This window comes from Macaca nemestrina, chromosome 5 (genome assembly GCF_043159975.1).
Source record: "Macaca nemestrina isolate mMacNem1 chromosome 5, mMacNem.hap1, whole genome shotgun sequence".
NCBI lineage: Eukaryota > Metazoa > Chordata > Mammalia > Primates > Cercopithecidae > Macaca > Macaca nemestrina.
Window position 1 is genome coordinate 177,050,458 of NC_092129.1, and position 26,479 is coordinate 177,076,936.

The window sequence follows — 26,479 nt, forward strand, 5'->3', positions numbered from 1 at the left end:
CATGTGTGGACTGATTACCTGTTTTGCCAAAATAGGAGAAAGTGATCTCTTTAAGAGCATCAGAATTTAGCCACAAAACTGTATTTTTAAAAAAAAAAATAGTTCTACTAACCTAAGAACATTTTGCAATTTAACGTGTAGGTAATGAGCTGTCAACAGTATACAACTTACCAGACAGTGGAATTAAATGTTAAAAAAGATTTTCCTCTCACAAAGATTAATATCTCCCTCTCTCTCTCTCTCTCTCTCACACACACATATACACACACACCCCCACCCCAAAACACATTACAATCCAGAACACCTCAATTAACAACTTAAGACTACAAAATTCATGAAATACACAAAATTAAAAGAATTGGGGAGACAGAACTAAGAAGTATGTAAGAGAATCGCATAGGACCTTTCAGGTCCACAGAGCAAAGCAGCACTTCTTCGGAGGGCTATCTTTTAGGGGGACTGACAACCAATCTCAAAGGTGGTGGAATTTCCTGCTAGAATTCTCCCCAGCACTTTCTACAGAGAGCAGTGGAACAACTCCTTTGTGTAGACACACGTTTTAAAAACTCACTTGCTAAGGAGCTCAGTGACTTCTGCTTCCCACTTAGCACTGGCAAAGCTAAGCACTGAGATGAAGGGACCCTGCTGCTCCTGGCCTTCTCAAGTTCATAGGCCCCTCGAGTGCCCCATTCTCTGGGTGTGTCACATTCCATCTCTTTAGGTACTTCCATGTGGCCAAAAAGGAAAGGAAAAAAAAGGTAAACACTCATGTGATGCATTTGGTCACATTTATAGCTCAGCTGTAAAATCAAAGTTGAGAATAATAAAAAGGCCCCAATGCTAAAAGCTGAATTTCTTTCATATTTTTCATAGCTATTCAGCAACTGTTGGGTTTTTTGGTGAGGGGATTATTTTCTCCTTTTTTGGGTTTCAGGAGACATGAAAAAAAGTCAATCAACAATAATGAAAACCTGAAGATCTAACATTAGTGAAAGTCTATTTTTCAAAATCACATAATATCGCACTTATAAGAAATTAGGGAGACCAAGAAAGTCATCATGTACACCCTGAAACAGGATTATTTCTTTACTTTTCATAAGGAGCTAACGCTGGGGGAGATTCCCTTAGGATACTGGAAACAAGAGGAATAATGTGCAATTAGATACCAAGTGGACTTATACACATAGCTAAAAAGCTCAGCATCACTTATTAATATCACTCTCCCATAAAGCCCCAGAACTCCCTATTATTTAGCAAAGTGATGTTCTAACACTCATAATGCATCCTCAAATCAATGTCCTCAAATCAGTGTATGTACCTACGAGGGAAATATAATAAGAATATCCAACGTTTTGAAAACCAAAGCCATCTGAAAGTGATTTCACGTAGTTTCTGTGATTTCACTTGCTTGGTTTATTTCTCCCATAGTCCTGTTCATCACAAAAGACACTCAAACTATAAGTAAATTCCTGGGAGCTTATACATGGTATGCTTTATACAGCCAAAATGTCCAAAGAGATTTGTGGTTTCAGATTTTTACACATAGTCCCCGTGTCAGTAATTGATTTGTGAGAACTTAACAAGATGATCTCTGCCCCCAGCCTCAACCTGCAAGGCCACCTTCTCCCCAGCCCTGCAGGGAACTGCAGTCTGTGCTCCCCAGCGGGGCTGCTGCCCATTGGCCTCACTAATGTTACCTCCCCTTTAAGCTCTACCAACTTGCACCTAAATCTCAGCCCATTCAAGTGTCATGTGCCTGCAGTGTGCAACATCTATGCAGATGTTGAGGCCATGACCAAAACCAGTTCTTAGCTAAACGACTCCCAAGCCAGCACACCCCAACCACTTTGAAGTCCCTCCTCTGTGTGGACTCCACAGCACAGAGCTGCCAGGGCTGCTGCTCCTGGGGGCTGGTTTGCAGATCATATGACTGCTGAAATCCCTCAGATACAAGCAGGCATTGTCCACTTTTCCTTGAAATCTTGAAATCCTGGATAAGACTGGCAATCAAGTAACATTTCAATCCTCCAACAACCTTAAATCAATTGATCAAATTCTTCTCTTTGGGTCTCAGCTCTCCCCTTATAAATAATACAATGTCTAGTAAAAGCAATTTTAGTCAGTGTTTAAAGCAGACTGATTGCATTTACATTAAATAAAAGATAGGATTATGTAAAGGGGGCAAAGCTTTTAAAACAATGAACCACCCAACAAATTTCTGCAATATCTTGAAAGGGCTCTGGAAGCATCAGAGTATTAACTGAAAGCAGCTCCCTTCCTTCCCTCTCCATGTTCAGCCTCCAGCCGCACAGATGAGTTCTCTGCGCCTATGACTGATTCATGGAGGCTGATCTCCGGGCGGCCAGCAGCTATTCAAATCCACGCCTGGATGCTTCCTTCCCTGCACCTCCTGGCTCCACCAACCCAACCTCTCAACATTTGTCCTTGAGGCTCCGCCTACCCAGTGGACGTTACAAGCACATCATCTCAAATGGAGTCACCATCGCAACAGGCTGCAGGTCACTTCTGCAGGTCTTCACAAGGCACCAAAGACAAGCTCTTCCACGCTCGGCCACATCTCTCCTGCAAGCCCACTCTGTGCTGTCCCCACCCCCAAAGAGTCAGCACGCAGACCTGCCACTTGCTTCTTGGGAAGTCCTGGTTTTTCTTACTTTTCCATCTGCCCTGAGCATCTAACAGTCAGACAACGAATTCCTATTTCTGGTATGCAATTCAAGAAACAGAAATTAGTTGCATTTCCCTTGCCTGACAGTGTGACCGATGTCTATACTACAAGAGAATACTTTCCACCTTCAGCATAGCAATCAGGAGGTAGAGTTGCCATGGATTTGCACAAGACCAAATTTCAAAGCTAATTAAAATTTCAAAGAGAACAATTTATCTTATGGAGAAAAAACCCAAAACATACGAAAATGCTATTTGCATCAGAAACAGAAAAATGTATACCAACCTATAAATGTTAACTATGCATTACAACAAACCTAAGTGCACAGAAGACTTAAAGAAATTCAGTACTACTAAAAGCTGATAGGACAGCGTTTCAAATGTATCTATCTGTGAGTCTGATTATTAAAACCTGGGTCCAGCAATGCTCCATACTTACGTATATAATATCAAACCACTTGGGAACCATTAGCAGGTATTAGCAACTCTGGGGAGTCTTCGACCCTGGGATTTCCATGAAAATGTCCATTAATACGTAACAAGGCCAAGGAGGAGTCTGGTATAGGACCATGGAGTGCTGAAGTGTTCTCTACCTATAAAATGGAACTACTGAGAAGAATAAAATTAGCAAATAACCTTTAAAAAAAAAAAAAAAAAAACCAGGCCACGCGCAGTGGCCCATGCCTGTAATCCCAGCACCTTGGGAGGCAGAGGCAGGGTGGATCACCTGAGGTAGGAGTTCGGGACCAGCCTGGCCAACATGGTGAAACCCTGTCTCTACTAAAAATACAAAAATTAGACAGGTTTGGTGGTGCACACCTGTAATCCCAGCTACATGGGAGGCTGAGGCAGGAGAATCACTTGAACCCGGGAGGCGCCAGGTTGCAGTAAGCCGAGATTGCGCCACTGGACTCCAGCCTGGGTGACAAGAGTGAAACTCCATCTCAACAAAAAACAAGAAACAAACAAACAAACCAAAACCAAAACCTAATAATTTCTGCTGAGTAAATACCTTTTATTTTTCAAGTTAGGATTATTCCTCTTGGCCAAAAAGCCACGTGGTCACTATTCCAGGTGACTTGTTCAATTCTGGGCACAGACATGAATTGTGGAAGAACATTAAGTAAAATGAAGACAAACTCATAAAAATAGAAAAAGTCACCTCTCAAGTCCATTTCAACTCTAAAATTCTACGGTTTTTACAGTACGTCTTAGTTGAGGGCACTCCTTCCTTCCAATTCACCATTTGATGGTTTAAATTTAACTTGAGACTTCCTTTAAGTTCAGGATTCCTTTTCTACAGAAACTATGTTTTCCAGGATGTCCATGACTTTTCTGGTACCTAAGGATCTTCGGTATCATTTGCTTTTAAAAAATCCATGACATTGTATATATTCTTTTGGTGATAAATATGCACAATTCACATTAGGAATACAAATGGCCAGGTGCAGTGGCTCACAACTGTAATTACAGCACTTTGGGAGGCCGAGGCGGGCAAATCACCTGAGGTCAGGAGTTTGAGACCAGCCTGACCAATATGGTGAAACCCTGACTCTATTAAAAATATAAAAATTGGCCACGCGCGGTGGCTCACGCCTGTAATCCCAGCACTTTGGGAGGCTGAGGCAGGTGGATCACGAGGTCAGGAGATCGAGATCATCCTGGCTAACACGGTGAAACACTGTCTTTACTAAAAATACAAAAAATTAGCCGGGCATGGTGGCAGGTGCCTGTAGTGTCAGCTACTTGGGAGGCTGACAGGAGAATGGCATGAACCCGGGAGGCAGAGCTTGCAGTGAACGGAGATCGCACTGCTGCACTCCAGCCTGGGGAACAGAGCAAAACTCTGTCTCAAAACAACAACAAACAAACAAAATACAAAAATTAGCTGGGTGTGGTAGCACATGCCTGTAGTCCCAGTTACTCGGGAGGCTGTGACAGGAGAATTGTTTGAACCTGGGAGGCAGAGGTTGCAGTGAGCAGAGATCATGCCATTGCACTCCATCCTGGGCAACAGAGTAAGACTCTGTCTCAAGAAATAAAGGGAATACAGACAACCTGGTATGGTATTTGGGCATCATCTGAATCTGTTAATGAGTAACTTTTTTCTACAAATCTGGGCAAAATAAATAATATTTCAGTATATGTCAGACTATACCGAAAGGTTTGTTCTAACACGTCATGTTAACTCATGAAGCAGCTGCACATCACTGAGGGGGAAGGAAAGTATTCAGAAACCAATTTTCCATAGAAAACTCCTGGGTGTAAATCATTCTAAAGTATCTTTCAAACTTCCCTGTCTCCTAAAGCATAGCATGGTGAATCAATGTATGATTAATTCAACCTTTTGTGGGGGTGACTCAGGATCATCACGATGAACAATTTATACGAGGCTGCCTCTGGAAACTAGTGACATACCCCCCCGCTACTTTACTTTTGCCACTATACCACATGGCTCTGTTGGCCATGCTTGTTTTTCTCAATTGAAAATTTTACTGAGATAATTGTGGATACACAGGCAGTTGTAAGAAATAACACAGAGGGCTCCTCTGTCCAGTCTGTGAAATTCCCCCAATGGGAATCCACCATGCCGTCTGAATTCTTGTCTCATCCCCTGACATCTTTTCTGCTTGCTGTCAATGTGTCTCCTTCTGATGGCTTTTTTCCATCCCTCACATTGGCCTCAGAAGTGTTGACTGGAAAATGTGAGACAAGGTGGTCAGGGCTGTATCTACAGTAAGAATAAATAGTGCTAAAGTGCAGGCCTAAAGGATCAATGGGAATCAAGGTAGGAGTGTTAGTACCAGGGCTTCTTCGTAACACCTTTGTGGTTTTGAAAACTTTATTTTACATACCTCTCCCCGGACGTATACCCTGCTGGCTCTCACTCACATGCACATCGGCTGAATATTCTGGATCGAAGAATGCCAACTAAGTGACCTCTATATAAGCAACATACTACTTTTGAGTCAGCTAGCTAATCAATTGCTATATCCACAATGGTAATAACTGCCACTCCAGCAGTGTCCCGTGTCTTACTGTGAATACTATCCACCAAGCCATTAATAGTTTCGAATGAATATACATAGCTTAAAAAACAAACTGTGTTTGGGTTTTTTTCCTGAACTCACTGATGTTTCTAAGTTTTAACTTATCAATCACTGGTACTAGGGAACAATTCAATTACCTAAGTTGAAGGAATGAAGTTATAAGAAAGATACAATGAAGAGCATTATGAATGTGCTTTAGAGACTTCAGTATATAAGAAAACTGTCACTTTGTTCTTCTACTGCATTAGGAACTTCTCAAACAAAGAAGCTTGATGGAGGCAGACAGAGAGGGGCTTATCAGCTTAGGACACGGCAAGGATGGTACAATTAACTGTCACACAGTCAGATATAATTCACTCTGATGAGGCCAGTGAAAGAAAACAAGGCAAAGAAAGGGCTCATCTTGTCCCTTTACATAATATCCAAATATCCCAGCACAGAAATCATCTTTTCCTCAAAGGTTATCTACACACGTGGCCTGAGAAGAAAGGCTTACAGCAAGCCTTTGGGGAGTGGGGGAGAAGGAAGGAAAAGAAAACAGGAGGAGGAAAAAGGAAGACCTCTTATCTGAACCACAAATGCCTCATGCCGCGCACTCCAAGCTGAAATGCAGTATCGTAGGTATTCTAAGGGGAAAAGAAAAACTGCATTTCTTTCCTATTACTGATTCCTCTCTGCTTCACAGACCCAGCTCAGCCAAGTGGAAAACGGCTGCCATGAGTTCTGCAGAAGCTGCCTGTTTTGCCCCGGCAGTCTGAAGGTGAAGCAGACTTCAGAGGTGGACAGCTCACAGAAAATCCAGAGAGGACACAGAAAAGCACACCAGGGCACCTTCTCCACGAGCCGCCCACAGTCCATGTTACAGGCTAGAGTTCACCCTCTCAAAGTTAGAAGGTGCTCCAAAAACAGCTGGAGACTGGAGACCATAAACTACAAAAACCATGTGATGTTAAGATACTAAGAAAAACACGGTTTCATTCTAAAACAGATATACACAGAGAATTCTTTCTTCTGTCATGACAATACACTTCCTTAGCTTTCACATTGCTAGACAAACTAGAATCAGAAACATCTTCCCAACAGTGTGAAGATGGAAGGAAAAAGAGCTCCTTTTCCTCTCCCTCCCCCACTTCCCCCCCCAAAAAAAGAAAGAAGAAAGCCACGACACACCAGAAATAGCCTACGTGAGTCTGCTTCTAACAGCCAAAGGATGTGTGCACTATGAGCGGCTCCCTTGCAATGTGTGTTATAGTGAGCTCAAGCATGACTATATATGGTATGTTTACGGAGTGAATGGACACAAACATGAAGCAGAACTTATATCAGACCCCAAATGGCTTTTAAAGAGCTCGGTTCCTCCACATTTATGGCCACAAGACGTCCCCTTAAGTCAGAGCTAACTGTGGATACTTCCAGCGGCAATGTCTCCTGACTTACTGGCACCGAGCTGCAGTGACTCCACCTCACCGCCCTCCCTGGCTGTCTGCGTGTGCACACACTTCCTTCTCCATCCCCACGTCGCCTCCTCCCCTCCGTCTCCTGCCTTCCCCTTCTCAGGCCATCTATCCCACAGCCCCACAGAGACATAAATGCACATTCAAGAATGCTGTTGCTGAATGGGGCCTATGTTACATGACAGAGGGCATGGCAAGCGGGCCACAGACTGCTCTAGAAACAGATGGCAAGGCTGAGGCCCACAGCCGCTGCCTGCTTCTCACACAGGCTCCACAAAGTGTTTTATTCACATCAATGCTCTGCCTAGAAGAAAAGCCAGATACTGAAGTGTGTGTGTGTGTGTGTGTGTGTGTGTGTTGGTGGGGTGAGTGTAGTCTGAAGATGTATTAAAGTCCTGGGGTTGGCGGTGGTGGGGGTGGCGCGCAGAGCAGGAAGGAGAGGGATACAGAGAGGTGGCGTAGGGAAAGAGAGAGAGAGAGAGAGAGAAAGAGAGAGAGAGAGAGAGAGAGAGAGAGAGAGAGAGCGCGCTTCATCACTGGCTTTAACAGTCTTGCCCAACCTGTTCTGCGGTATGTTCTGTTAACTCCTTTCTGGCAAATAGATGCAAACAGCAACCCCTTTCTTCCCTCTTCTTTTCCCCACAGGCATAGGGGCAGTTACAGGCAGAGAAAAGTCCCAAAGAAAAAGACGGGGCTCATTACTGACTGAAATAAACCCATAATTTTGTTCATCTAGTGTGACACCTCCACTATCAGCTACTGGGGCTGACATTTCACTGGAAACTACCAACCTCACAGGCTCTCTCCATCTCCCAACTCTCCTCCTGACCCTGTAAAATAGGTAAATCGAGGTTAGGTCCTCTAAAATAGATACATCAAGATTAGGCTGAGCTAGGTCCAGTTTTCACGCACTTGAACAAAGCATTAGGTAAGAAGGAGGCATCAAGTTCTTTTCTTCTTTTTTGGTTGACATTAGGCATTTATAGGGTTAATAAGGGCAGCCTGAAGACCAGAAATTTACCTGCTTAGCAACAGAAGCATCAGCTAAGCTGTACTGGTTGTTTTGATACAGGAAAAGCAGTTTCTACCTGGTGAAAATTCCTGGTGATGTTTCAGTTGCCATTTTAAGCAACACACATTACTAATCACAGGTAGAAACCAGCAAGAAACTATGGGAAAAGGAGAAAAGTCCAAGGAGACTTTGCTCAATTGAAGGGACCACACATGTAAACCTGCTCTGAAAATTAGAACAGATCAGAGCTGAGAAAACGGCTCTTGGAAGCACTACCACACAAGCAAGCTCGTTTTCCCTCTACCTCGTTGTTTATGGCTGCTTACTCTTCACATGGACCTTCAGGAGTCTTCAGGTAGTGGAAAGAGTGGGTGTCTTTTTTAATCATAAAAAGACAGATCTTCCCCTCTACACAGTGAGATGAAAAAGACAGCATGACTCTCACAAAAGATTACACTTCCCCCCTTAACTATGTTCGTATGTCACAATTTTATCAAAAATGCAGATGTAACCCAGGGCCTTCATAACCTCTCTGAAGGACAACAAATAAACATATCTACTTCAAAATCCAACTATAGAAAGCTTCTTCATTTTCAACAAGTTACTGTTTCATTTTTGGAAGCTCCAGGATACCAAGCACACAGAGTTGGTTGCTATAAGATGTTTACTGCTGCCTTAACAGAAATTTATCTCCTTGGCCGAAGCAAGGCCTAAAAGCAGTTACAACTGACAATTTGAACCAATTGTTGAATATGTAAAGCACAGCAGAAAAAGATTAAAATATACTTTATTAACTAAAATACAAATAAATAGAATTTGTTAAAAAAAAAAAAAAAAAAAGGAATAATGTCAATGTATAAGGAGACATTGAGACAACCAGAGAACACAACACCTACATAATTACACAGGGTCAAAGAATGTCTATGTGAGAAAAACAAAACAGAAGTGAAAATCCTAACATTAATGCTATCACCTTTGGATAAGACCCTGTTTCAAGAGCAGAAGAATAAGAAATTAAGCAATTACTTATAAATACTCTTTAATACCACATTGTAAAGTTTGGTTTTCACAGTTTCCCTTAAATTCTTTTTTAAAAATTGAGTTTTATATTATAACATAGTTGACAAACTAAAATTGTATACATATGGTGTACAGGTTAGGTTTTGATATATGTATATATTGTGAAATGGTTAAATCAAGCTAACATATCTATAACCTCATATACTTACTTTTTGTTATGAAAACATTTAAGATCTATCTTAAGTTCCAAACTGAAGACATTATTTGTCTGTAAAGCTCAAAAAGAAAAAACATAATGACTTAGAAAATAATGAAACTTTCTAACTTCAACCCAATTTAAAGGAAAATTTGCAAGTCACATGTTTGAGAATTTTCTAAAAAGTGTGCAAAATCAAGCCACAAAAACAATTCCCCCTTTAATGAAGTAAAATACTTGCACTTATTCAGGATCCCTAGACCAACAGTTTGAGCAAATTAAAACCTTATTTCTGAAACTTACATTTGAAAAAATGTAAGTTGGGTCAAAGAAATTCTAGTGTGGACAAAATGGTGGTATTTAAAGCAAAAATTTGGCCTATGCAAAAAAAGAAAAAAAAAAAAAGAAAAAGAAAAAAAGGCTGCAGTGATGCACACTGGTCGCCGGCAGAGTGGGCTGCGGAGGCCAGTTGTATCTAACAGTTGTGCTCAAAACAACAAATGGTGCATTCATAAACTGCAAAAGCAGAGGCTGTTCAGAGGCTGTAAAGTCTGCACCCGAATGATGAGCGGCCGACTTTGCTGTTGTTCCACAGTAAGGGAGTGAAAAAAAAAAGGACTGAATTCAGTTAGAAGCACAGGCTGTCACTTCAGCTGTGGCAAAACGGTCTAGATAAAGAGGCCCCAAGCACCATTTACTCTCTTCTAACAGGAGCTGGGCCTAATGATAATTGAGTCAACACCTCTATATAAGATAATACTTACTGCATGAGCCAGTGTCAGGGGAAAGCCCATCTAGAAACCAGAATGTGCACCTCCCCACACCCTTCTTGGTTTAAGAAAATATTCAGCACCACAAAACCCATAGTCTCAGACCAAGGGAGTGAACGACTATAGCCTGATTACCTGTGACACTGCCTCTCCATACCCTTAACAAAAGAAACATCTGGTACCAGCTACTAGCATCCCTGAAAACTGTCAGAGCTCCAACTTCTTAAAAAATTAATGAGCCACATTTACACCTGCCGGTGCTGAAGGTCTATCAGGGCTAACACAGGAACCACAATGCCTCACTTAATAGAAAACACTGAGGTTTGCAGCAGGCAAGCAAGCATCAGATGGGAGAATTTCCTTATGCATCATTTCCTAACCCTTTTAGCTGTATTTTCCCCAAAAATCCCAGTGGCTCAAATGTATTCATTTGTCTCAAGACAAGTTTCCAACACAAATATAAAAGTGACCTGTTTCTAAAGCAGTTTTGAAAGCTTTATTAGGGCTTTGTATTTGCATCGCCTGGGAAGCTTCCAATGGCCATGCCCCAGTCAATGGTTCATGCTCCACTAGAACCTCCTGGAGTGGGGTCCCCGCATGTGCAGAAGAGAAAAGTTATCCCCCCATGAAGAATGAAGAATCACAGTTAGGAGAAAAGCAACCACCAAAGGTGGTGAAGCAAAAGTGAGGTAAGTCTCAAAGTGGAGAGAGGTGGTGCCACGTCAAGTCACTGAACTCGTTCTAGGGTCCTAGAGTGCCTGGTGCTGGGGTCCTCCCTGCCCGGCCTTGGGGCAGAAGTCAGTGCCCTGGCTTGGTAAGCTGGCCCACGTGGTTCTGCCCATCACATGGCTGCAGAGGAGCCAGCTCATGAAACGGGCCTGCTGGGGGTCAAGCCTGACCCCACGAACTGTCTTAGACTAAGACAGGACACACTCAGCAAGGCACCTGGCAGCAGGCAACCTTTAGCCACCCGGAACAACCTGATGGTTACCAAACAGTGACCTACTGCCCTCACTGGTGATGTACTTCCAGTACAGAACATCGAGAAACTGCGTCCTGGAGGGAGACTTGACACTGAGGGCAGGCGGGAGAGATAAGGGCGTCCAGCTTTGCAGGGGACAGGCACCGGGTGGTGCCAAGGGCAGCGCAGCTGGGAAAGGCACGGGAGCCGGCTCTCGGAGGACGGTGTAAAAGTGGAAGCCACAGGAACTGACTGGGTTTTGTGTGGTCCTCCACCTCCATTTTCAGAAAATAGCCTTTTTTTTTTTTTTTTTTTTAAGACGGAGTTTCACTCTTGTTGCCCAGGCTGGAGTGCAGTGGCGCGATCTTGGCTCACCACAACCTCCATCTCCCGGGTTCGAGCGATTCTCCTGCCTCAGCCTCCTGAGGAGCTGGGATCACAGGCGCGCGCCACTACGCCCAGGTAATTTTTGTATTTTTTAGTAGAGATGGGATTTCACCATGTTGGCCAGGCTGGTCTCGAACTCCTGACCTCAGATAATCCGCCAGCCTCGGTCTCCCAAAGTCCTAGAATTACGGGCGTGAGCCTATGGGCGAGGGCCACCGTGCCCGGCCCTGAAAAACGGCTCCTTTTAGAAAGGAGAGGCAATTATCCAGCCCTCTGCGGAAAGAGCCAGAAAGGCCCTGCCTCCTGGCCCGGCCACGCGGCTGCCCGTTCTCCTGGGCTCTGTCCTACACACGCGGCGGCTGCCCGTTCTCCTGGGCTCTGTCCTACACACGCCCCGCTCCTTCCACGTCCACTGTGCCGCAGCAGCGTCTGCACCCCTCCTCCTCGTCAAAAAAGGCTTTAAGGAGCATTTTCTAGATACGCGGTTTTTCTTTTAAACAAAAGTTTTTGGAGCTACCCATCATGAAATACCCTGCTACATGTTTTTATTCTGAAATAGCCATCAGGGAAGCCAAATGTTTCAATGGGGACTTATTTGGGGAAAAAATTACATAATGCGAGTAGGCATGCTCATGTCTATGCAAATCTTGTGAAAATTTAAAAGTGGTCACAGGCTAAATGCCCTCTGGCCAAAAAAGGAGGGTGGGGGGGGGCACGGATTCGCTCCAAGCACACTCATCTCATCTTTCCCTGACAGGAATTTATTATTATTTTTAAGGAGCTGAGTTGCTAAAGGCATCTGAAGAGCTCTGGTTGTTCATTAGGTTGTGTTCCCAGCGGCCGTGCCCTTCGCAGCTGAGGAAAGAGCGGCAAGGTCCGCTGGAAGACGCGGCTCTCCTCACAGGGGAACGACAGCGCGAACGAACACCGAGCCCCGCCCCGCCCGGCCCCCGCCAGCCAATCGGCGCCCGCCGCCCTGACTGATGGCCTCGCTACCCGCTCACCGGACACCCACCGCGGGAGCCCTGGGGGCGGCCCGAGGGGGCCCCCGCGGCAGTGGAGCCCTGACGCAGGCCAGCCCGGGCAGTCGGCTGCCCGCTCGCCGCCTGCCGCACTCGCCTGCCGCACTCGGACGAGGAGGGCACAGACAGACCCTCGAGGCCCCGGGAGGGCAGCCGGGCGCCTTCGGCTGTGCGAACACAACTCTACTCAGACCGTGTTCCCGAGGCACAATGGCTGCCCGCCTCTGAGGGAAGGCACCCGCTGTCTTCCCCTCGCCCCTCCCCAGAAACAGAACAGGGTGAAAAGACCGTCCGGGGCGGGGCACGGGTCACCCACGCTGGCGCTCGAGGGCCGGCGCGCGCCAGCCACCACACGAAGCCTGGCGCGTGCAAGCCCACCTGCGAGCAGGACCAAGTCCACTTTCAAGTTTAGGGACACCACCCTAAGGAACAACTCTTGTTCTAGCTCCACAACTTTCCACTTCAGCCTTAGTCAAGGGGCAGAGCCCGAATCCGCTGTCCAGCTAAGGAGTAAAAGGAGGGCCCAGCGGCCTCAATACCTATTGGATCTGAGGAGCAGGAGGAAAATAATTTTTGTCAGCAATTTCTTACATGTTCATGTCCTTTTCTCTAAAAATAAGCACAAATCACATTCTTGTTTTCGAAAATGATAGGCAAAAGATGGGGAACATTACATGATATCCAAAACATGTTTATTCTATATCTGTGTTTCAGATTTCATCTTAGCACTTGGTTTACGAGTTAACTGTGCTAACTCCAGAAACGAAATAGATTATCAGAAGGCAATCCTGAAAAATATTTGAGAAAGGGAAAAAAGGATATCCCTATAAAATTCAAGAGTCTTCAGAATCACCGTGATAAGTGTTACATGATGTCTTTGATGGGGCCTCGAGAATCTTTCATCCTGGAAGGCAGCCCTGAATAAAACTTTGTTTAATTGAAAGAAAAAAAAACACATGTTTTAAAGTCACTTGTCTTGCCACTCACAGCATCAGAACAAATGTTTTAGCTTCAGTACATACAAAAGCTGGCAAAGAAGCCATGTGGCAGGCCCACGTAAAGAGACTTAAAGTGTGAAGCCTGATGTTCTTTCCCCTAAATTCTCAATAATTAAAAAAAATTCAACATCCATGTGACCTTGGACTCTCTCATTTTCATCTGTCTCTTGCAGTACACTCTCTTTGCTAACCATTCAGCACACTGCAAGCTCTGATAAAAGTAGTTAATGTTTACTGAAACCTGCGCATGAACTGTACTAAACCTGATAGGAATGAAAAAGGCAAAGTTCTGTTAACAGCATCTATGTACAATAAAAAAGGTGGGTGGGGGAATGGACCAAGAAGGAATTTTTTTCTAGTCTGAATCTAAAAGTTCTGATAAAATATAAATTTCCAAAGTCTAATGAATTGAGTCAATATATACTACCAATTAGAAGATACTTTTAATCTATTTTATCTTTTTGGAAAATTCTGAACACAAATATGCCTAAATGGTTTTACAGATTGTTTTTACAGAACTTAAATCTGTTTATATTTCATGTTCTCTCATACTTTTTTTTGAAGGCTCAACTACCTGATCAATAACCATTTCAGTTATATTGTCAAGTATTTATTCGTCTGAATAGCTACTACACATAGGTTATAGCTGAAGAACTATTTCATGCAAAAATATATTTAACATTTCAACAGTTATCATCTAAAATATTTTTTCTCCCCTTAACTCCAAATGTAAACAGTTAACTTCAGTCAAATCAGATCTTTAAATTTTAACATTTCTTACCATTACATTCACTCAAAGTATATTGAGTTAAATATCAGAACCTACTGATATTTTTAACTTACTGATACTGTCTTTTCCTCCCATTTCTACACTATCCCTTTTTCTCCAATTACCTCAGTTAAAATAAAATTTCAACTTACAAACATATACATACACACACTGTACCCAGAACAGGATGCTCTCAGGTGTTTAAAGCCAACTTTCTCTCTCCCCCATCCCCCCTCCCACCTTTGCTTAAAGGGCAGCAATAGAACCAGTCACCTTGGAAACAAACATCACTCAGTGTTTGCAGAACAAACAATGGTACCTTTTCAGCCAGTACCAGGCAGGCAGGGCAAGGGGCAGCCAAGCAATTCTGGGCCTTACAGGAGTGTTAACATATTGTATTCATTCAGTGCACGAAAAAGTAGTTCAGTACTAAAAGTGAAATGCTCTCAAATGTGTGAACCTTTGGCTAGAAACATACACAAAAGTGAGTAAGGTTTAAAGTCAAATAAGGCTACCCACTAATTAGAAAAAAAATCTTTTCATTATTTTTGTAATTCTTTTACATAACTCATAAGGTAAACTATACTCTTGTTAAAGAGGATTACCTTCTCCAGCAACTAGGAACAAGTTGCTTTTAAAAACAAAACAAACAAAAAGTGTCATCTAATTGCTCCCATGAAACAATCATATTCATGTCACTTTTGTCCCAATATGCTAGCTTATAGTGATTTTTAAATGTGTATACTGCTGGGTGCGCCTTAACCCATTTGTGAATTTCTGGTATTAATAAAGAAATATGAGTGTGAGCTAGAAACTGTCAATTTTTAGAGCACTTTTTAAAACAGGGCCAAACAGATACAGAAATCTATAAGAGCCTTGGATAACAACCACCACTTTGACCTTGGATAACAACAATTACTAAACTTTCATTTTCTGAAGACTTACAAAACCTATCATCTGGGGTAGCTCAAGTTTTAGGGGAGATTCTTTTGTAACTGTTTTTAAAAAGCTCAACTGGATAGTTAATTTAAAAAATATTCAAGTGTCCTTCAGATCCTTCAGAATGAACTTTAAAATGTTCAACGTAAGTAACAGTTTCCTCCCTATTCTGGGTGTGTGCCGAAGTTTTCCTTCCCACCAATTAAGAGAGAAGGCTGGGCCTAACTGAATTATTTGGACAGGAGTTTGATGTCAGTTAAATACCACAGTAACTGGCATTTTCTATCACCTCCAGACTAAAGGACAAATGCCTAATTAACATGGACCAACATGCAGCTTAAACTGGAAAAGTGCCTGTCCTTTTTCTTTCTTTTCTTTTTTTCTGAAAGATTTAGGTCTTTAACATCCTTGAGTTAAAGTGCACAAAGGGTGTCTAATGCCATCTGACTGAGGTGTAAAAGTCTAATTAACTAATGCTTTTTGCAGCGATAGTAAATCAGTTAACATTATTAATCTTCCTGACTGGGCATAAGTGAGTGAGGAGGGCTATTGAAAAGGAGCTAAACAGTTAGACTGGGTACCCTTGAAAAAGAAAAGGAACTCTGAAAGTGATGACTGATGATACTGAAAATAACTGAGAAATACTTAAAATCCAACCGCTCGCCGGGCCTAGCACCAGGCAAGAGACTCTGAAAGCTGAGGCTGCAACTCCAGGGCAGGGAGAGGAAGAGGAGGAGCTAGGCGGCGGTGAAATGACTCTCATCTCCCATCCTTCCCTCCCAGCATCACCGAGAGAGACACGACTCTCACGTGCTGGAGGCTTCCCTGCCTTAAATTAATGCGGTACCTTTCCAACTAATGTTTTTGGTAGACCAAACAAAACTTTGGAGTAGTCTGAGCGAATGACTCCAACAGTGGAGCCAGTTAGGCTAGTTTCAATTCATCAACAACTATCTTAGCGTTTGGCTTCTTAGTTTTATCTGCCTATGTGTTTGGCATCCAAAAATGCACATGCATATCATACTCATGTTAGCAAACCATACTTTATCAAAGGCACTTCCTGCATGCAAACATCTGAAGAGAAAAGGCCAACAGCCAAACAATTTCTGCACCAGGGCTTGGTCTGTGTCCTGAGACAATTGCAGTAACTGCAGTCATGCCCTCCACCCTCTTTTCTGGATTCCAACCCTCTATTCCCTGTACCCCAGTCCACAAGGTAGCTCCTTCCCTGGGGGCCCAGGGGGAAGGGGGAGGCATCAGGTCTACCAGGTACTCTCTTGGTCCCTTGCCTGCTCCTGCCTCCTCCACGCAGGCCTTCCCAGGAAAGCCAAGGGACAGGACTGCCCAACTCCTGACAGCAGCTGGATGTGATGAGTTAGCTCTGGGCTTTGTGGAGGGAACTCCCAGTGCTGAGCTACTCCTGCCGCCAGATCCTGGGTGATGACCTAAACCCAGCAAGCTTCCTCCATCTTCTTGAAGAACATCTCAAAGGAGCAGAGTTGGAAAGGGAAGTGAAAGAGGGAGGCCAGGTGCCACGGTGGCTTCATCTTTTCCCCTCCTCAATATTTCTATCAAGTTTCTGTTTCACTGCCACCTCACATAAGGGGGATATGAACGTACGCATACTTTTTAATGAAATTCTGAGGCAAACACAACACGTTTGGTTAACAATGGGCTTTCACAAGCCACCTGATAATAAAGAACTCTTGAAAACATCAGGCTTCAGAACCCAGTTCATCCTGAATAAAGATATTTATACTTTATTATTTTAAATGTCTTTAGAAACTGTTGTTACTTTGCACACCATTATACCTAAAAATCATCTCTTCTCCTGTTCAAAAATGTAGGTTCAAGAGAAAACTTTTCATCTGTACTCCTCCTAAGTTTATTATATATTCACGACCTCCTCCTCAAATAATGTCTCAGGCTGAGCGTAGTGGCTCATGCCTGTAATCCCAACACTTTGGGAAGCTGAGGCTAGAGGATTGCTGGAGCCCAGGAGTTGGAGACCAGCCTGGGCAACATAGCAAGACCTTATCTCTATTTAAAAATAAATAAATAAATAACATCTCTTACAAAGAGCTTAGTTGTTTACTATTATCTCCATATTGCCTAGTCATGGGGATCTCAAGCTACTGAAGGGGGGAGAAATCCTAGCCAATTAAACAATTATCCAAAACAAACTAAAATCCTCAAGATATAATTTATAACTCATTTCTACTTTTTAAAATACTGGCATTACTGACATCTATAAACAAAGGCAAGAGAGAAGGTGCAGATGAAGTCCCTTTTCAAATCAAACTTCTACTCAAATCAAAACTGTAAAATTATTTTGGAATTCTTAAAATAAAATTTGGTGGTGTTTTTCCCCCAGAAACCTGTGTGAGGTCAGTTCCATCAAAAGTCATCATCACCCCGATCACTCCTCAGACATGGAATCTCATTCAGTTGAGACCAACAGTTGGAGAAGGTACTGGTCCCATTGTACAGACGGTCATAGCCCTTTAACTGAGGTCAGCTGACTCGCTTAGTCATATGATACCTCTCTCACCAGGTCCACCACATGATGGTAATTCTCCCTGCCTGTGCAGTAAAAATCCAGTTTTAGTATTAGCAGAAAATCCAAACAATGTGATCTTCCCAAACCCCATTCTTTCCTGGGCTCAGTTGATCCATACTTACTGTCTATCTGTTTTGCTAAGAAACTGCTGAAGTTTCCCTAGAGCAACTTGAAAGGGCTATAAAAGCTTGAAATAAAGATCATGTTAAATGTTTTCGAAAATATACAGATGGCACATAAAACTTAAACTGAATGCCTGCTCCCAACCCCAACTCCCAGACAAAGGTAGAATACTGGGATGCTTTTCCTGTAGGTAATGCAAGCACATCAGAAATGAGGCAGTTGCCTCCCCTGCCTGCATCTTGGAGAGTTAAGTGGTGCAAGAATGCTGTTGTCATCATAAGAATAGCAATAAAAGAGGCATCACTGTGGAATAACCACAACTAAGCCACTAGACGCCATTTGAAAAAAAGGAAAATGGAGCCACAAGAGAATGAAGTCAGGTTTTTGAGAAAAGTCTCAATCTACCAGCTGGTCTTTTGGCGGCTGCCCTGCCTAAAAGCAGCTTTCAGAATGCTTAGAATTTCCCTGGATTCACGGTCCTAATCCTCTGTATGGTACTTTCCAATAGCTTCCATCCTTACAAAGGTTTTTGTTTACATTTACTGATTAAAAAGAAAGAAAATGCTGCCCATGGGTATCATCGTGTCACCTCCTAAGAAGGCACAAGGAAGATATTCTACCCATTTTAGAGATGGAAAAACCAAGGTGTGAAGTATATCTTTTTCTATTTTAATCTTAATCAAGGTTGGGCTTGCCTTCAGGACCTTACGTTAGTCTCCTAACAAACCCAGTCCTCTCTCTAATAGATCACAGTAGATTAATTAAAAGGGCCAAGGGAGAGTCATTTTCTTCATATTCCTTATTATCTACAGTGAATAAGAACATTCATTCATTCATTCAAAGTATGTCCAAATGTTTCTTACAATCTGGCTGATTGCATTCTCTTCCCCAATTGAATTATTTGAAATGATGAGGAAAATGAGGTGATATCAAGGGCTGCTCTGGAAACCGTTCAGTGTATGAACAGGTGGAAGAAAATATATCTTCCTAACTTGTCATACAGCGGCGTTTAGCTCTAGAGTTACAGAACTCCACTTGAAGTTCAGAACTGGTCTAATCATTATTTTCCTGACATTAGACTTTAGGGTTACATATGCAGGATCTGTCTTCCTCTAGGGCAGGAGCCCTCCAGGGAGCTATTTCAAGGGATCCACTTGTTCATTTGCTCATCAAGCATCTAGAAATCATTAAATTTACATATATATATACTGTTATTTTGCAAGTGTATGAAGATGCTGCTATATTTAATAAAGGTAAGTGCCACTAAAATGTTGATAGAATTTTTCTATCGTTAGAGCTTCTCAACAGAATCTAAAAAAATAATTAAAATCATACGTGGTCCAGAAATTTTTTTTTTTTTTTTTTGAGACGGAGTCTCGCTCTGCCGCCCAGGCTGGAGTGCAGTGGCCAGATCTCGGCTCACTGCAAGCTCTACATCCCGGCTTCACGCCATTCTCCTGCCTCAGCCTCCCGAGTATCTGGGACTACAGGTGCCCGCCACCTCGCCCGGCTAGTTTTTTGTATTTTTTAGTAGAGACGGGGTTTCACCGTGTCAGCCAGGATGGTCTCGATCTCCTGACCTCATGATCCGCCCGTCTCGGCCTCCCAAAGTGCTGGGATTACAGGCTTGAGCCACCGCGCCCGGCCAGTGGTCCGGAAATTTTTTACATTAAAAGAGTACCTTACGTTTAAAAAGATCGGGAATAATTGCTCTAGAATGTCCAAATAACATGACATTGATTAAAGAAAAACATCCAATAAAAATACAACCACAGCCGGGCGCGGTGGCTCAAGCCTGTAATCCCAGCACTTTGGGAGGCCGAGACGGGCGGATCACGAGGTCAGGAGATCGAGACCATCCTGGCTAACACGGTGAAACTCCGTCTCTACTAAAAAAATACAAAAAACTAGCCGGGCGAGGTGGTGGACGCCTGTAGTCCCAGCTACTCGGGAGGCTGAGGCAGGAGAATGGCATAAACCCGGGAGGCGGAGCTTGCAGTGAGCTGAGATCCGGCCACAGCACTCCAGCCTGGGCGACAGAGCGAGACTCAGTCTAAAAAAAAAAAAAAAAAAAAAAAAATACAACCACAGATAAAGGACACATCACATCATTCCTAACATTTACAACACAGTGCCCTATGTAAGAGGACAAACACCTTCCTCTCAAGAGAGGCCAACCCTCTAGTGGAAGGACTTTTTGAACTGCTCAATTTGTTTTTCATCAGTAACCCTGACGTGTTTGGGGTAATAAGATGACAGATCACATGCTATCCAAAAATAAACACATTTTGTCAGTTCAGTATTTTCCTCTTTAAAATAAATTTCTGATGAACTACGTATTCACAATTTACCATAAAAAGTTTAATACTATGTTGGTTTCATGTAACCTAGAAGAATACCTTTCCTTCACCCACACAATGAGTGCCCAGGGAATGCAAAATAATTAAAACATTAGCTTATGACTCTGCCCCCTAAAATTATGTCACATCAAAATGTGATTTTCATGTTCAAGAATATTTGAATGCACCAAAAAAGACCTGTCATATCATACTAAAATTTTAAAACATATGGTATAAAGACATGTACAAAAATGGGTTTTTTTATTGTCCACAATAAATCCCATTTTTGTACTATGGGTATATATCCATAGAAAACCATCTAGAAGGAGATAGTATTAACAATGGTTATCTCTGACTTGTAGGCATAAACAATTTTACTTTCCTTTTTCCTTTTTGCATCATTAGGTGTTTTTACCTTTTAGTTCATTTATAATTCTTCTATTGTGGGCAAATGTGCAGTGAAATAATTAAAATTCTGATGAGAAAAGTAATTTTTAATCCTTAGGACTATTTACTTTATAATCTTAATTTAGGATAACTTGTTTTTTCTTCATATTCCTTCTTATTATCTACAATGAATAAGAACATTCATTCATTCACTCATTCCTTTACTTATTTAGAGATGGAGTCTCACTATGTTGCCCAGGCTGATTTAAACTCCTAGGTTCAAGCGATCCTCCTGCCTCAACCTCCCAAGTGGCTGGGACTTCCGGGGTGTGCCACCGTGCCTGGCTAAGAACATTTTATGATGGGTAAAAAACAATGTTTACACAGTCCTGATTTTGATTTCTTGGCTCTTGGTGGATTATTGATATAATCTGCTAACAACATCATAGTAGGAATAATTGTGGCTCCACCACTAAAGTGTTCATACAAGCCCATCCAGGAACCTGGATTTGGCAGGGTGAGCTGATGTCTAAGAGAATGTGACATGCAAGACCAGAGTTTCACATCCAGCCTGCCCCCCGCATCTCTCCAGGCCTCACTTTCCTTACCTGTAAGTTAAGGGGGTATAAGGAAAAGAAACGAACCATGCTTCCCTGAGGCCCCTTCCACTGCCATCCATGCTCTACAACTGTAAACAGGGAAAATGCAAATATCATTTAATCAAATCTTGCCAGTCATAACCACTTGTCCACTTGCCCAGGATAGATGTGAACTCATTTCACCAATTTGACTACTTGTATTGCTTGATGGATAGTATAGCAAAGATAGAAACACTGAATTAACTAAACATGTTTTTAAAAGGTTTCCATGGCTCACAAATTTTTAACTTTCCTAATCTGTGTGGCAACCCTACCCAAAATGAGGGCACATGCAGAAAAGACACTCCAACCACAACAAACACAGAGTCACTTACTGAATGTTTACATTGTATACCAGACACTGGGTATTTATAGTGTGTTATATTACAGTCTACAATCCCATGACTTAGATCTAATGACTTCCATTTTGTACTTGTAAAAAAAAAAAATCTGTTTAAAAACAGAAAAGATCTGTGTGTGAAGAGCAAAAGCTGTTTTCAACAACAGTGCATGCCTATGGGTAAGACACCCAACTGCTCTGTCAATATCGCCCCCTGTGAAACAGGTCAAATAACCTGTACCTCATTCATTCCTTCAACCAATACTGACTGAGCACCTAGCATATGCCGAGCACTATGGCAAGTGCTTGGGAGGCATCAGTGAATAAAATGCTTAAAAAGAACAAAAAGTGGCTGGGCGTGGTGGCTCACATCTCTAATCCCACCACTTTAGAAGGCCCAGGTCGATGGATCGCTTGAGGCCCAGGAGACAAGACTGGGCAACACAGTAAAACCTGATCTTGGCTGGGCGCAGTGGCTCACGTCTGTAATCCCATCACTTTGGGAGGCCCAGGCAGGTGGACCACCTGAGGTCAGGAGTTCGAGTGCAACCTGACCAACATGATGAAACCCTGTCTCTACTAAAAATACAAAAATTGGCTGGGCATGGTGGCGCATGCCTGCAATCCCAGCTACTCTGGAGGCTGAGGCAGGAGAATTTTCGTTTGAACCCAGGAGGCGGACGCTGCAGTGAGCTGAGATCACACCATTGTACTCCAGCCTGGGCAACAAGAGCAAAACTCCATCTCAAACAAACAAACACAAAAACCCCGATCTTTCCTAAAAATACAAAAACTAGCTGGGAGTGGTGGTGCGCGCCTGTAGTCCCAGGTACTTGGGAGGCTGAGGCATGACAATCCCAGGAACCCAGGAGGTGAAGGTCGCAGTGAGTCAAGATCACACCACTGCACTCCAGCCTGGGTGACACTGGAAAAAAAAAAAAAAAAGAACAAAAAGTCCTCAAGGTGCTTAAACTATAGTACATTATCTCCCTCTCTTACCCCATTTAAAAATGGACAAAGCATTAGAAAACAAATCCAATAGAAGCCATCAGCTTTGGCTGGGTGTGATGGCTTACACTTGTAATCCTACCACTTTGGGAGGCTGAGATGGGAGGATCCCTTGAGGCCAGGAGTTCGACAAGCTATCAGCTTTGTCAGCCCTATTTTTACTTACTAAACAAATGCAGAAGTGAAAAGATGAAGAGCACTTGCACTGGAGTACACTGGCCTGGGTCTGAATTCAGACTCCATCACTAACTAGCCACAGTAACCTTGGGCAAGTTATTTAAACTAAACCCCAGTTTCCTCATCTGTAAACAGAAATAACAGTGAACTTATAAATTGATGCAAAGATTAAATGAGATGAAATACAGACTGCAAGAGGTATAATGCCTCCTGTACATTACATTAGGTAACTGAAAAGATTAGGGTGATCTCCCCAAATGCCACCTTCCAAATCTGCAAAATGAGGATAATTATACCAATTTAATAGGACTGTTGTGAGGACTATGAAGAAAATGCACAGAAAGCATTTAACATGACTGGCATATGATGGTACATATTTTCTTCTTAGAAATGACTATTAACGGTCAGGCACAGTGGCTCACGCCTGTAATCCCAGCACTTTGGGAGGCCGAGGTGGGTGGATCATGAGGTCAGGAGTTCGAGACCAGCCTGGCCAACATGGTAAAACCCCATCTCTACTAAAAATACAAAAGGTAGCTGGGTGTGGTGGCAGGTGCCTATAATCCCAGCTACTCGGGAGGCTGAGGCAGGAGAATTGCTTGAACCTGGGAGGCAGAGGTTGCCAGAGCAAGACTCCATCTCGGAAAAAAAAAAAAAAAAAAAAAAAATAACTATTAACAAAAGTGAATGGGGAGGGTAGGCATGTCAGCTTTCATAGTGAACCCCATGGCTAAAGCTACAGAGAAAGAGCTGGGGAAAGCAATTCTAGGGAAGAATGCTATGCTCCCAGGACCGGGCACCAGGCAGAGACTCCCAGCAGAGAGTTTGCCCACACAGTGGGATCAGATGCAGGTGGTTGTGAAATGACAAATGCAACCAAATCTGAGTCACCCGGGGTGACGTCCAGAGCGTGTGGATTACGGCAGCCCTGGCTTCAGTTGCCTCTCTTTCAGATGCTTCCAGCTTTACCAGAAGCCTGAAAGAGCAAAGGGGAGGAATGGAAAGGGATTTACTACTACTTTGCAGGTTTTTAGAGGAAGGAGTGTCGGCTATGGAGGATAAAAATGATTTGGAGGAATTATCAGTAAAAGTCATTTATCCAGACTTGCTCTTGCCCCCAATGAGGGCAGGTGAAGGCAATCCTTGTCTCCTTTTGAGCTGAGGCAGAGAACAGCAACAGGCAAAGACTCAGCATGACTCCAAAATTGGGTGGGGGAGGGGCGAGTCAGTAGCGTGGGCTCAAGTGCCACACTGCAACACCTGGGACCACAAGCAGGTCCACTAGCTCATGGTGCTGTGGGCCAGGTGTCCTGACTGACCCGTGGCTCCACTCAACAGACTGCTGGAAAGCTCCTGGCCCTACCTTCAGTAAACCAGAGGTCTTGGTATATATATACCCATCTACCAACATTATAAACACGATACATCAGTTCAGTAAACAAGCACCCAAAGGGGGCCTACCAGACCTAAGGTACATGAACCAAAACCTTCTATGTCAGGGCTAAAGTGGAACCCAGGTTCCCTGCTGCCCAGCCGCACCTTTCTGACAACAGGATGGTGCCCCTCTTGAAGGTGGCTCACCTGGAACTGGTAACCACGAAGTCAAATATTAAGCCAGAGTTATGCGATTCAGCTTTTCAACAAGTCTATGGCTGTAAAGAAATAAAGCTTCCCTATGTGTGTACATCACTGCAGTGGCTTTAGGCAATTCAGATATCCTGGGTGCTGCCTCTCAGTTCATCCTGTACCGGCTGCCATGGGATGCACTCTCTGCCTCAGGCCAAAAGCAAACAGTAAAGTAAGGCACGGCAGCCACCCAAAGCACAGACACACAAACCACATGCCCACTGCTGAGGGTGTCTCCAAGGCCTACGCAGGCCAGCCTGTCACTTCTCTACTCAAAAACTTTGGACTCCTTACCACTTAAAGAAGAAAAGGTCGAATCCTGCCCCATCGTTCCACCTTACCCCACTATCCCTCCAACTCATCTTCTCAGACACCTTCCTTAACACCAAATTACACTGTAAACTCAAAACCAACCTGCTTTCCCACTGGGCTCTCAGCCCCTACTTGTGCTTTTCCTAGAAGTGCAGACCCACTCCTGAGAGCTTCTGTGAGCCTGGCCTTCCCATGGGAACTTGGCTCAGGGTCCACATGGCATAAGAATTCCTTTCATAATGTCAACTCCCCAAAGGCAAGAACCACCAAACTCCACCATGCCTAAACCTAGCATCCTAAACACAGCAATTGCTCAATTTAGGATATTTCAGATGAAGCTGGAAGTATTCAAATAACATATTATGCTCAAATCTAAGCAAACTGAGAAGAATCAAGACAAACAAATTTTTTTTTTTTTTTTTTGAGATGGGAGTCTCTCACTCTGTTGCCCAGGCTGAAGTGCAGTGGCGCAATCTCAGTTCACTGCAACCTCCGCCTCCCGGGGTCAAGCAATTCTTCCTGTCCCAGCTTCCCGAGTTGCTGGAATTACAGGTGCCCACCACCACAGCTGGCTAATTTTTCTATTTTTAGTAGAGATGAGGTTTCACCATATTGGCCAGCCTGGTCTCGAACTCCTGAACTCAGATGATCTGCCCGCCTTGGCCTCCCGAAGTGCTGGGATTACAGGTGTGAGCCACCGTGCCCGGCCCCAAGACAAACAAATTGAGTCAAGTGGTAGAAACTCTCCAGGTACCACCGTATATTGAGATTATCTAAAACAACTCCTCTTAAAGCCTGCCATAAAGCTTCCTGGTCATGTGTCACTGGCTGCACGATCTCCGAAACAGGAGCATTGCTAAGCCTCAGTTTCCTGTCTTTAAAAAGGGGAAAATAATAGCTACACCTCATGAGATTGTTGAGATGATTATGCACAGAGACATACATGGTGCTCTGCTTCCCCTAAGTAGTGTGCCCTGGCTGAACCCACTAAAGGCAGCACTTTCAGATGCTGTCCCCAACCCAGCTCCCCTCCAGGTGCCCCCAAAGCTCCATTTCAGCTTACCAGAATCCTACTTCCTCCTGCACAATCCTAGCTCAAATGTGAGAACACATTAAAAAACAAAACTAAACAAAAAATGTTTGCCAACAATTTGAAAATCACAAAATGAAACAATCCGTTTTCAGTGATGAAAATGATTGAGGTACGTGTTCTGTCCAACCTACCAAATTTACAGGAGGTCTACCCACATTTTGCACAACCCTCCCATCCAAGTCCCTTAGTCCATGAGTACAAGCTTTGAAATGTAAAAAGTCAGGCTATAAAAAATTCATATTTCTTCCCCAGAGGACTCTGAAAACCTGAGAGTACAAGGCAATGTTGTGCCTCTACAATAATTACTACACCATTAATTGTCTTTGGGGCCTGCAGGCTGACTTCCTTCACATTCACTCTAACTTTTCAGGCCTCCAACACATGATGCTGCTTTGTTGGCTGTTTCAGCTGCAGTGAAGGGGGTGGATCCAAGCAGAGGACCAGGAACATCTGAGGGGCAGAGCTGTGACCCAGATGAGGGCACATGCTCTGCAGGTGAGCAGCGAGCTGGCAACTGCTGTAAGGCAGCTCCACCTTTTGAACAGATTCTGTTTCCACCAGACGCTGCCAGCCCCTAAAGCCGTCACCCACAGAGTCATCAAGACAGCAAATT

At 43.5% G+C, this 26,479-nt stretch overlaps 1 protein-coding gene across 13 annotated transcripts in view; it reads right to left on the reverse strand.

Annotated features, from left to right (window-relative positions):
- Positions 1-26,479, reverse strand: part of LOC105487377 (ras responsive element binding protein 1) — a 202,500-nt gene that overhangs the window by 100,644 nt on the left and 75,377 nt on the right. The window contains exons 1-3 of one of the 13 annotated variants that reach the window (XM_071097679.1): positions 14,477-19,305; positions 3,698-3,774; positions 572-3,291 (exon numbers count right to left, since the gene is read on the reverse strand). The exons of 5 other annotated variants lie outside the window; for them this stretch is intronic. The gene's annotated coding sequence lies outside the window, so the exon portion shown is untranslated. Of the gene's footprint in view, positions 1-571; positions 12,479-14,476; positions 19,306-26,479 lie in introns of those variants that run through there. 7 more of the 13 variants (XM_011750825.3, XM_071097678.1, XM_011750822.3 and 4 more) reach the window with 7 other exon arrangements.